Raw genomic sequence first — 13,503 nt, 5'->3', positions numbered from 1 at the left:
CTCTGCTCAAAGCCTCATTTACTCTGGAAATTCCTGAAATCGCTATTCATTTTTCCGAGTACCTTTTTTTCCCCCTTGAAGGATCACAAACACCCTCTGAAAGAGGAAGTTATCCACATACATCTTCTTGTAGATTAGGAAACACAGAGGATTTGATAGAAAGCAGGTTCAGGGTGAAATATTCGTGATAATGAGTCCGCTCTCTGACTTTTTTTTTTAAATCTATGGAAACCCTGACAGCAAAGAAACTGATTAGGGAAATTCAGGGAAGACTCAAGAGCTCTCGGTCCGGGGCCTTGTACTTCTCTGGAGTAACTCCTGGCGCTGAGAGCATGGTAGAGGCGTAATAAATACGTGCGAGCAAATTAATACAGTCACCTTTCCAAACAAATTCTTCAGGAAGTCAAGTAAGGCATCGATCCTTTCCTTTGCCATCGCGTCCGTGGAGCCTGGCCGTCTCGGTGAGTCAGACCCGCTCTGCGACCTGCAGTAGAGAGCGTTTCCCCTTCCTGGTGGAGCACACAACGGCAGGATTTCTGGATTGTGTCTTCTGCACAGGTTGCAGCTACAAGACATCAAATTAAGCCTGTAGACAGGGTGGGTTCAGTGCTAACTAGCTTTCACAGAGAGATGAGAAAAAGAACCAGCACGCCAGGCCTATCCGTGCCTCAAAGGCTGCAGGATCTTCAGAACACCAGGAGTTGAACACTTGGCTGGAAAATAAAAACAATATGGTCTCAATCATTCCATTAACGTACATCCTTGAACAGCCTGCATAGATAAGGCACAACGAGGTGCTGGGCAGAGCTCAGCTGGCAGAAGGAGCCGTCCCTGCCTCCAAGGCTCACAATCTACCTGGGAGAGAAGACTAAGAGGTCAGGAATTAGATAACAGGCAAGATGCAAATAAAAATGCCATGTGAGTAAATGCAAAAGACAAAATAAGGGTCCCTGACTGGCACGCCATGTGGTGTCCATCAGCCAGATCTGTTCTGAGTCTTGGCCCCTCCAGAAACAGATGAGCAACTTTGGGTAAGTTTCTTCTCCTCTCTATGCCTCCATGTCCTCAGGTATAAAGCAGGCCCCCTAAGATCACTATAAGAATGAAATGGCATAAGACAGGGCCAAGACAGTCAGAGCAGGTCTTAGCGTTCCCAGGGTCCAGCGTCCGGATGGTGAGAGTCATCAAGGATTGCCTGGTGATTAAAGAGGAGCACGCCACCAGAACCAAGCGTGCTCCCCCAGACGAGTGCTCCTGCATGTACTCAAGACGCCAACAGGCATTTCTTGGAAAAGGGTTTATGGCCAAGTAATTTTGGAAGACGCTAGGTTGAACAAGTTTCTTTACTATAGGACCTAAAGAGCCTTTTTTGTTTCTCACCGAAGCCCCAGTACATAGTTGCATATTCTAGTTCTAAGTCCTTCTAGTTTTTCTATGTGGGATGCCACCACAGCATGGCTTGATGAGTGGTGCGTAGGTCTGGGCCCAGGATCCAAACCTGCGAATCCCAGGCCACAAGCTGGCAGCAAACTTAACCGCTACGCCACCGGGCCAGCCCCTGTGAGTTGATGTCTGTCAGCTGCCTAGGACAGCACCTAATGGTGCCCGAGGGACAGCTATTCAGTTCAAGCTCCACTAGATGTTACCTGGGGGCCGTTAGACAAGCCATCGAAATTCCCCGAATGCGAACTTGCTGTTTTTACAAAACGGGTGTAAGAAAGCTCCCTCCCACGGGGGCAGCGGGTCGCTCTCAGGATCACAGGTTGGATCTCTTCTCTGGCTTCCACCACCCTGGCCCAAACCAGCGCCCTCTTTCCCTTGGATGAAACAGGCACCTCCTCACCCATCCACAGCATTTCCTCCCCCTCCTCATCCACCTCCTCCCCCACCCAATCTCTTCTCCATAGAGCTGTGAGGGCGGCCACAGATGGAGCCCGTCTCCACGCAGAACCTTCCGTGGCTTTCCGTCCTTCGTAGGTAAGAAGTGAAACGTGTACCACCGCCTGCAAGCCACAGGGTGGGCTGTCCCCTGGGGCCCACCCAGCCTTCTCCACCCTCACTCCTCAACCACACCAGGCTGCTTCCTGCCTCGGCTCCCAATGTTCTCCACCTGGCCAAGTCCTCACCCTTCACCTCTTGATTTAAACGTGGCTTTCTCGAGAAGCCCTCTCTGACCTTGGAGGAGTCTCACGCTGTCCCTTAACTTCCTCGCACGGATCTAATCACAGCTCACGCCCTTGCACTGAGGGCTGACCGTCTGACGGACGCCCAGCTCCTTTGCTGGACGGGAAGCACCCAGACAGGGATGTGGCTGGTTGGTTGGCTGCAGCACCCCAGCCCATGCCTGAGCATATAGGTGCTCAATACACACGTACTAAACGGGCCAGTGGAGAGACAGAGGGAGGAGCGGATTAGTAAGTAAATAAAGATGCCCAGCACAGCCCGGCGGCCCGCAGAGGGAGCTCAGAAACGCCGGCTCCACAGCTTCCCTTCCTGCGGATCCCCAGTCGCTAAGAGGAACAGGCAGGACTTGAACCACGTCTTCTGTCTCAACTGTCGGTTTTGTTGACCCGTTTCCCAAGTGCCTAGAATAGTTCCCGGCACATAGTAGGTGCCCAGTGAATCTTGTGGGATCGAATGAATCCCACGTGTTTGGCACCAGGCCCGCTCAGATTGAAGCAGGGCACGCTGTTTGTCCATAAATTGGGAAGTCAGGCATATTATTTTTTTTTTTTTTAAAGATTGGCACCTGAGCTAACAACTATTGCCAATCTTTTTTTTTCTGCTCTTTTTACTCCCCAGATCCCCCCAGTATATGGTTGTATATCTTAGTTGTGGGTCCTTCCAGTTGTGGCATGTGGGACGCCGCCTCTGCGTGGCCTGATGAGCGGTGCCATGTCCGCACCCAGGATCCCAACTGGCGAAACCCTGGGCCGCCGAAGCAGAGTGCGTGAACTTCACCACTCGGCCCCGGGGCCGGCCCCTCAGGCATATTTTTAATGAACGTCCAGATGAGTTACGCTCTAGGTAGTGTTTCTCAAAGTGTGGTCTACTGACACGTGAGGGTCCTGAGACCCCTGCAGGGGGTCTGAGAGTCAAAACTACAAGTTTGCATGAAAAACTTAAAAAGCCAGTTTCATTGAAGAATATCTTAAGTAAAAATGATTACTTTTATTAAATACCAATCCTCAGGCACATATCTCTTTGGTATTTTATGTGATGAAACGGAAAGTACACACAAAGCACTTCTGCTGCATACAAAGTACAGCGGTCGACCCAAGGTAAAGCACATGTGCAGTTGTCTGAGTTGTGTGCTGAACAAGTCATTTTTTTTATTCGCGAACATCACGTTTTCTTGAAAGAACAAGTGACAGGCAAACCATGGTTATCCACACTTGGATATTTGGCAGACACTTGCTCAGAATGAACACAAGTGAGCCTGCTGTCACTTCAAGGAAAACAACTGACAGTTTGCTGCCAATGACAAAATTTGAAGTTTCAAGTAAAAATTAGAATTTTGGAAAATTTGTATTCACTACTGAAAGCTTGACAGCCTCCCAATTCTTAATGACTTTTCTGATGACATTGGTGGTGATATTAATGAATGCAATTTTTAAAATTTTGTGTAAACAAATGTGTCAACATTTGGAAAATTGGAGCCAACATTTGCCAAATGACCAGTGCATGAAGTTACAAAATCATCTGTGGGGAAAACAGCCGAGTGCCAGATAGACCAATGGATTTCAGGGTGACCGAGAACGAAAAGTTCATGATATGATTCCAGTTGCTGCATTGCAACTAGCCTTTAAGGAATTGCCACTTGCAGAATTTTGGTGCAGTATCAAAGAGGAAAATCCACAAGTATCTGAAAAATTGTATCAAATTCTTCTCCCTTTTCCGACTACACGTCTCCGTGAGTTTGATTTTCTTCTCATGTTTCAGAGAACACACTGCAGCTGACTGAGGTCACAAGCCAATAGAAAAATGGAGTCGTCTTTGATTACGCCAGGCATTAAAAAGATTTGCAAAAATGTACAAGAGTGCTACTCTTCTCACTGACTTTTTGTTTGTTTTGTGACATATTGTTATTTTTCATTAAAAAGTGAACTATTTAGGTTATGGGTTTATTATCGTTGTTTGTAAATAAGTTAATAAGCATTCTAAATGCTTTTCTGTTTTAAATTCTAATACAGTGACTATTAATAGATAGAACCCACAGAGATAAAACTCTTTGGGGCTCCCAGTAATTTTTAAGGTTGTGAAGGGGGGTGGGGCCAGCCCTGTAGCCTAGTGGTTAGGTTCGGTGCACTCCGTTTCGGCAGCCCAGGATCACGAGTTCAGATCCCGGGCACAGACCTACACCACTCACCAGCCATGCTGTGGTGGAGACTCACATATAAAGTGGAGAAAGACTGGCACAGTTGTTAGCTCAGGGCTTATCTTCCTCAGCAAAAAAACAACAACAAAAAAGCATTGTAAAGGGGTTCTGAGATCACAAAGTTTGAGAACCACTGCTCACACTAAGTACTTCCTGAAATTTCCCCCCAAACTAAATTCTTTGTGGGAATGGCCACAAGAGAGCTGGAGAAGTGTGGGTGGGTGATCACGGAGACTTCGACTTCCTAAGAGAAAGGCCTCCTGCAGGAGTCTTCCTGCTCTCAGGATCTCCAGTTCTTCAGTATTTCACAGCCATATTGAAATTATTTGCAGAGATTTTTAGAGCTATGAGAAGGGATAAGATAAAATGGGTCCTTTATCCAGATGGGAAAAATGGAGGTAAGAAGTTAAGACTATGACAAAGAGCGGGTCCTGAGCACACCCATCCTGTGGTGGGGCTTGGGAGGACCGAGTTCTCCAAACTTCTCGGAGACTCTGGAGCCGGGGCAATGGTGCAGGACGCGGCTTTTCTCATGACACATCCACAGTTTGGCCTGTGGTCTCGGCTGCAATCATCATGGGAACAGCTCGTAGTTTTCTGGCCCCTGTTCACTTCCGTCACCGCCGAGAGCAGGAATGATCCAAGTGGGTGGAAAAAGAAAATGAGAGCAATTTAAGAAACACGACTTTAGGGGTAAACAAGTGCTTGGCCACCCTCCTATTCGCTTCTCTGCAAATCTGTCTCCAACGTTGTGCTGCCCATCAGAGGAGTGACTGACGCCCAGGCTGGAAACGCAGGGCCGATTTAGCTCGACAGGCGGGCCCCTCTTACTGCAGCCTGCAGAACTCCAGCCTCCCCGAAGCGACCCCGTTGCAGCCCGTGCTCCATTTCCCACACACGGCCCTGAAAAATGATGCCGAGCGCCAGACCGCAAGGGGCTTTTTATCTTAGCTGTCAGCCTGAAATATATTCAGAACTCAAAGCAGTGATGGAAACATTTGGGTCTCCTGAACTTTTCTCTGCTGGGTTTCTCTCCCAAATAAAATGAAATGAAGCTTAGTGCTTTGGGGATTAATATAAACAAAGATCATAAAGGCATCTAGTGAACGGGGTGGGGGACGGACATCACAGGCTGTGAATGAGCGGCTTCACTCGCACGGTGGGGAGGGTCCTGCCATGAATACGGTTAATTCTTCTAATTAGAGCCCAGGAAAGTGTTGGTTCAGCGCCCTCGCCTCACTCTGCCGATCTGCATCACACAGGTCCTGAATCGTATCAAATGCAAATAGCCCTTTTTTTCAAAGGAGGTGGTCAGAGGGTCTGGAGGGAAGAAGGGATTTTTGAAGTATGCACTGAGTCAACAGAGCCCTGAGCAGTGGGACAGTAAAGTTTCGCAGCCAGGCTTTGATCTGGATTTCAGAAAAATGAAGCCATAAATGTCGAATGTTTTATGAACCCAAAAATAAGAAACTCTTTGTCTTTTATCTAAAATGTCTACTGAGAGAAATCAGAGGATTATCTCAACGTCAAGCTCATTATATTTTATTTGTGGCGGGGTAAAAAGAGAGCACAAAAATATTTACCGAGGTTTGTTTTAACGCTAAATAAACTAAACGTTGTTTTATTATATATGTATTTTTTTCGAATGGGTTTCAATGGACAAATCCATCAACCCAAACACGTAGAAATGAATGCATTTTCTTGCTGAAGTTGAAATTTTCCCTCTGAGGCTGCCATGACCTCAGTGAAAGCTTCCTTCTGTTGTCAGCCCCGCAGGTGAAATCCTTCCTGTGCCCTTGGGACCGGCCAGCGTCCATCGTGGATGATGCTTCTAGACTTGGGTTGCCTTTGTTTGCGCACTGAGAGGCTGAACAAATGAACTCAGGGCTCCCTCCTGCCTGGCGTCTCTGTGCTCTCAAATGTCTTCTGTTTAAGGAGGCAGTAGGGGAGACAGAGAGACTTCTAAACTAAGCGCCCAGTAAAGACCACTGTCCTCAAAAAGGCGGGGCAACCCTCACCCTCTGACCAAGATGGCATGGAGGGAGCTGCCTGCCTGCTCGGCCGCACCTCACCTGAACCAGGAGGCGGGAGAGGAAGAAGCCACGAGGCGAGCCCGCAGGTCACCCACAGCTGGATTTGGGTCTCAGTTCACAACTCTGAGGGAGCCACGTCACCTCCACCTCCTCACCTGTGGAGGGGAATGCCCCGGGTGCCCACCTCAAAGCGTTGCTGTAGGCATCAGGTGAGATGGCGCAGGTGGCCGTGTCTGGTGGGCAGGGGTGCTCAGCCAAAGGTGAAGGAGAAGGCCCCTCTGTCTGCATCTGCCCACAGGACAAGTGTCCCTCGGCAAAGCTCCATCCTCGTTTTCCTTGAGTCCCAACCAGGATGGGGAGATGGGTCTCCAGCTGCCAGGATGCGAGCCTGTCTCCTCAGAAAGGAAGACCAGCTTGAGGTGAGCCTGCTCAGAGGAAACTGGGGACCCTTTACACTGAAAATCCTATAAATGGACCCCTGGCCTGCTCTGTCTTGCCACCACCCGGAGCTCCGTTCCTGGAGAATGACTCGGTGCCAAGCTGTTTTTAATAGAAACGACCCTGTTATTCACAGCCACCCTGTGGAGCAGACAGGTCCACCAAGAGAATCTCGTTTACAAACGAGGAGACAGGCTGGGAGCCACCAGTGGCTTGTTCCGGCTCTAGCCAAGCTGAGTCTCAAAGGCAAGTCTTGGGGTCCCAAAACCCACTTCAAAATCCTCCATGTTTTAATTGCTTTCTCTCCGTAGGATGTTGTAGTCTCCTTCTTGGTGAAAGTAAAAGCATCCACCTTCACATGGCCGGCCCGATGGTGCCGTGGTTAAGTTCACACACTCCACTTTGGGGGCGTGGGGTTCACAGGTTCGGATCCCAGGCGTGGACCCATGCACCGCTCATCAAGCCATGCGGTGGCAGCATCCTGCATACAAAAAACAGAGGAGGATGGGCACAGATGTCAGCTCAGGGCCAATGTTCCTCAAGCGAAAAAAAAAAAAAAACAGAAAAAAATCTACCTTCTAAAAAGCCTTGCACATTTTATGTTTGATTATTCTGCTATTTTGGCAAATAATGGGAGATTTTTTTCAGTTGTATGTCTTAACCTAATCCTTTCAACATCATGTGATAATATCAGAAGCTGGGAGAGGTGGTTGTGTTTTTCTTTTGTATTAAGTTAAATATTAATAATAAAAAAGAATCACCAATGAGAATCCTTTGCAGTCACTGAATTCTTCTAAAGATTGGCACCTGCGCTAACATCTGTTGCCAATCTTCTTTCCTTCTTCTCCTTCTCCCCAAAGTCCCCCCAGGACATAGTTGTATATTCCAGTTGCAGGTCCTTGTGGGCGTGCAGTCACTGAATTCGTTACACAAAGTTCAATCCTTGCTGGACAGGTGGCCCTGCGCCCATTTTACAGGCGAGCCAACTGAGGATGGAGTTTACATAACTTCCCCAGGGTCCTGCAGCCAGTATTTAAGCCCAAAGGACTCCTTCTTTCTTTCCATGCAACCTGTTGCCTGAAAAGTTAGTGAAGAGGCTGGGTGCAGGCGGGAGCGGATCCGAGGAAGATGAAAACACTATTAGAAAATGGAAAATAGAGAACGTGCCATCTGAACAAATTGCCCAGAGGAGGAAGGAATCATCATTCCCAGCCACCTCCTCCTTGGTACTCTTGAGCTCGAGCGTGTACAATGAGCCAGCTCAGCTTTGAGACCAGAGAGGCACACACCTGGACGCTCTGGGACACTTGAACACTGCAGGTTCAATGTCAACACCTCTCCCGTGATGAACTCACCCCGACGGAGACCCCGCAGCGTGGATTCCCCTGGATTCAGTCATCTCCCAACTGACTCCAACCCCACAGCACGTCCCACCTGGGACCTGCGCCCCGTTGGCCCTGCTCTTGTGCCCTTTTGCTTTTCTCCATATCTGTCCCAACTGCCAGGTAGGGTGCTGCCTTCCACCTCTTTTCTCACTGCACTTTGCCCTGGGGTCACTCAGCGAAGGCTGGGCGTTGTCTCCGGTGCTCTCACCTTGCAGGCCGTAACCCCCTGGTGGGTTGCAGAGGCAGTGGGATGGGTGATCACCGTCTTTAAAAAAGGAAAACAAGACAGAACAGAACAGAACAGACCACATGGTAGGAAGAGGCATCGACGTTGTAACATTTGTGTCCGTTGTGCATGTGTGTGTCTGTGTGCGCATGTGTGTGTGTGGGTGAGTGTGCCTCCTGGGCACATGGCTCAGGGACTATGCTATGCTGCTGTAATGAAGAGACCCTAAACATAGTGGATCAACAAGATGGGATTTATTTCCCTCTCCTGCTCCAGTCCAGGTTGGTTGGAGGCTCTGCTGGTGGGATACTCCAGACAGCCAGATTCCTCCCGTCTTCTTCCACCTCCCCGGGTGTGACCCTGACAGCGTGGTGTGGGCTGGCTCACGCCCTAGGGCTGCACACAGCCCTTAGGAGAAGGATGAAGAGGAAGTAGAAGGTAAGCATTTCCTTTTCCAAGGATGTGATCCTTGCACATGCTTCCTCTCCTATCCTATTGGCCAGAGCCCAGTCTCGAGGCCACACCTACATGGTAGAATAGCCTGGTGGGAAATGTAGTCTTGCAGCTGAGCAACCAGGCATCCACCAAAACTCTACTAAAAAGCACGAAGGGGCAGGGCCGGCTGGTGGCGCAGCAGTTAAGTGCACACATTCCGCTTCCGTGGCCTGGGGTTGGCTGGTTCGGATCCCAAGTGTGGACATGGCACCGCTTGGCAAGCCATGCTGTGGTGGGCATCCCACATATAAAGTAGGGGAAGATGGGCATGGATGTTAGCTCAGGGCCAGTCTTCCTCAGCAAAAAGAGGAGGATTGGCAGCAGATGTTAGCTCAGGGCTAATCTTCCTCAAAATAAAAACAGAAAAGAAAAAAAGCACAAAAGGAAGAATGGATGCCACACGGGATAACCAGTAAAATGACTTCTTACTGGGGAGGTGTTTAAAATGTTTGAAAGCCGCTGCCTTATGACGCTCTCTCTTGTCCTCTATGAAAACCCCCAGGATCCTCTGACCTAGTAAAAAGGGCATGACCTGAACTTCGGGAGAGTTAGATCATAGTCCCCGTTAGCACTAACTGATTGTGTGCACTTGTGCAAGACACACGGTCTGCTTGCTCCTCAGTATGCTCGGCAGTGAGATAGGGGCATGGTATGGCACCCAGCTCCCTAATTCACCAGGCTCCTTGGAGTCTGAAATGAGACTTCCCTTTTTCAGAAAAGGAGAAGATGCCCCCAAAAGAAAGAAGTGATTATTCTCTTCGAATTCCCACTCTGCTGCTAACTAAAGACATACACAGGGGTGCCTTCCTGCCCCACCAGCTCTCAGCTTTCACTTCTAACACAGGAGAGAATGGGGTTCAGAGGTCTTTAGGGTCTCACATTAACCTCCTTTTCCTGTTCCTACCCTGAGTCTGCTCTATCTATATAGTGAAGTATCACAGCTATTTAACTACAAGTTTAACCAAATGAGCTGGGATATTGCCAGAATTTGCTGTGGATGCACAACAGGTGAGAGGAGGAGACCTCTGCTGAGCGAGCTGTTTGTGCTTCAGCGCTATCACGCGAAGGCTGGCTGGTGGCTGAGTTTGCTGATGTGGAATCATTGAGGGAAAAAGTTGAAATACGTAAAAACAAAAAAAAAACCCCAAAACTTGCTCACTAGATGACTGCCTTGGAGGACCTCATTTCTAGCTCCCAAATGTCAGATGATGTTTGAAAAGACAGAGATTGAAGAGGGGTGACTTTTTAAACAGAAGGATCGTGTGTTAAGAATGCTTCCTTGCCAGCCCCTTTCTGCCCATCTCCAAGGTCACCTCCCAAAGCCAGTCCAAGGCCAGTTAAGCAAAGAGCCATCAGAGCCGACATTTTCAACACAAGTCAAAGACTCTGGTTTCCGTGCCGTATCATTATACCTTGAAATTGAGCTCTTGACATGCTGTGCTTAAAATGTACAACTTTTAGCTAATTAGAAGGCTAAAAAATGCAACTTAATGAATTCAAGACTTGTTTATGCTAACCTGCCAAGGCATTTGGCAAAGAAAAAGTGCGATTTGGTGAACATCTGATTAGAGGCCGTGTGCAGTTCCATATGGAGGGCGCTGGGTTGGATCGGATTTTTATTGAACTATTGTCTAGAAAGTGAACTAATTTCCGACTCCCTCATAAGGACTTCTAAACAGGGTTGACAAAGGATTTATCATAATTATTGCTCTGGCCAGGGCTGTGATTATAAGTGATACATGTGTAAATTGTGTTTATAAAATTTCCGACTCACAATTAAAACATGCTGTCATTTCTCGCCCTTTTCCTTTTTTCCTCCTGGTGATGACTTGCCTTAAAAAACTTCCCTTTTTTCTCCCTCAAATTAATACCTGCCAGAGATTTCCTTTGGACAGAGCAGACTCCCAGCACATACCCACACACATTCTCAAGGAGCTTTTGATCTGCCATTTTTTCAAACCGCCCCCTGAGAAAGCAGTTTGGCTATCAATACTTTATGTAACCCTTCTTTTCAAAGGCACAAACTGAAAGTAATTTGCAAATGCCATTCAAAGCTCTAATCTTTTTCTTGCTTAGTGCCAAGCAATTTTAGAATCATACAGTACATTGAGTACATGTCTAAAAAAAGGAACAAAATGGGGTTCAGGGGGGTGAGCAGAAGGAAGATGGGAAGAAAAAAGGAGAATGCGTTAAAAGCAGATAGAAATAGCACCAAAAAATGTATACCCAGTTTTAGGGGCATAAAGTTCTACATGTGTCTATTGGAGAAACCCTAGTCGTGCTGTTATTCAAAACTTCCACATATGTGTTATTTTTGTCTCTTTTAGCTTTCAGGGTCCAAAAGGGTGTGTTTAAAAAAATTTCCAGGGGCCGGCCCTGTGGCCGAGTGGTTAAGTTCGCAGCTCGGCTTCAGCGGCCCAGGGTTTCGCCGGTTCGGATCCTAGGTGCGGACATGGCACCGCTCATCAGGCCATGCTGAGGCGGCGTCCCACATGCCACAACTAGAAGGACCCACAACTAACATATACAACTATGAATACTGGGGGGCTTTGGGGAGAAGAAGAAGAAGAAAAGATTAGCAACGGTTGTTAGCTCAGGCGCCAATCTTTAAAAAATAGTAGATAAAATAAAATTAAAATTAAAAAAATTCCAACTAGTGAACACTTGATGATTTACCTATTTCTCCCCATAATGCTGTCTATTGTGGATTTATTGGCAGAACCATTAGAAAATCATAGATTTTTGTTAAGGCAACCAATAACTTAAAAAAGACAAAGTATATAAGAAAAGCACCCAGGAAGAGGAAATGACGTCCCTAGGGTCAGGTAGCACTAGTGACCCAGACTTGGCACACCTAAGGGCAGGGGTGTGCATCCACCTTCTGTACCACCTGCTCCCCCGTGGCATCTGATTGGTCTGTGGCTGGTCCTCGGATCAAGATCAAGAGCAGCCAATCCATTGGATTCCCAGTAACCAATGGTATGACTCGACACAGGCAGATGGGCTGGACCAATCAGAAGGCCTCTCTCAACAAGTTGAACTAGGATATACCCCCGGTCCCCAGAGGGCACCGCAGCTGCAAGAGGGCAGTAGGGAGAGATGTTCGACTCTAAGGCATCTTCCCCTGGTCCCCAAAGTCGGTGAGGGCCGGGCTGTGTTCCCTTAGCATGAACTGTGTGATTGGTTTAAGTTTTCATGTTAGAGATGCCAAGGGTTTTGGAAAGCCAAAGCCAGGAGGAAGCAGAACCATGAGACAAAGAAGAGATACTCACAGTGGAGAGCAGGGGGACAGCAGAAACACTCAGAATCTCCACAGATCCTAAGTCCTGGCCCCACCGAGACCCAGAGCAGACCAAAGGAGTGAGGGCCAGCAGCTGGCTCTGGCTTCCCGTCCAGCCCCTTCCAGCCCCTCCTCCTGTCCCAGGGCACATGTAGCCACAGAGGGAGCCCCTTCCAGTGAGTTGGCCCCTATGAGCCCCAGATCCCACACCAATGACCTGAACCTACTCACAGATCAGTTGTGGAGACCTCGACTTGGGGGCCCCACTTTTCCCCACACCATGCATGCTCTTCCCCCCAGTACCGTCCTGGACACCCAGGAAGAGATGGAGGAACTCGACCACCTGAAAAGGCATGACGTCACACTGAGAGGCAAAGATAGAGACAGGAGTTACACAAGGGACAGTGGTTACCCTGAAACATCTGATAAACTGGGTGAGATGGTCCTGACAGCCCTGACACCCTGTCCCTAAGGGGCATCTCCCAGGGCATGCAGCCACCCACATCCCTCACCCCCTTCCTTTGTCACCGTGCCGCCTGCCTTACTGTGTGGCCCTGTAGGGTGTTGGCACCGTTCTCACCAAGCAAACCCTCTCTGTCTGCAGTGCCCCCAGGACTGCCCTTCTGGTGTCTGGCTTCTGGTTCGAGGTAATGTATATAATCCAGGAGACTCAGTTTCCTCTAGGTAGAATGGAAATGTGAGCGTTCCTCCCTCATCCGTGACAGCTCAACTAGTGGGAGCCTTTACTAGCCATGCTTCAAAATGTAGCCTCTGCTCAGGAGATCGGGAGCTACAGACGTGTGTATTCAGGGATTATTTCTGTGTATGTCAGTCGCCTCCCCCCAGACTTGACTACAAGCTCCGTGAGGACAGGGGTCTGTCCGTTTAGTTCAACATCAAATATCGAGTGACCAGCAAAGGGCTCAATACACACTAAGAGCTGGGTAAATATTTGCTGAATGAATGGAGGAATAAGAATAAATACGGGTCAGCGTTTTCGCAAGGTGCAGTCAGTCATGTACTACTTTTGAAGGACGTAACTAGGCATCATGTGGGATTCCACAGTCAGATCCATTTGAGAAACCTCTTCTTTTCTTATTTGAGAAATATGCCTCAGTTTTTTCCCAGCCTTATTGAGAAATAATTGACACAAAACTTTGTATAAATTTAAGGTGTACAATATATTGATTTGATACATTTATATGTTGCAAAATGATTTCCACTATCGCATTAGCTAACGCCTCCATCCCATCACATAGTTACCATTT

The sequence above is a fragment of the Equus caballus genome, chromosome 3 (genome assembly GCF_041296265.1).
Source record: "Equus caballus isolate H_3958 breed thoroughbred chromosome 3, TB-T2T, whole genome shotgun sequence".
Lineage (NCBI taxonomy): Eukaryota > Metazoa > Chordata > Mammalia > Perissodactyla > Equidae > Equus > Equus caballus.
The sequence above is the reverse complement of the archived record's forward strand: the minus strand, read 5'-3'. Positions refer to the sequence as shown.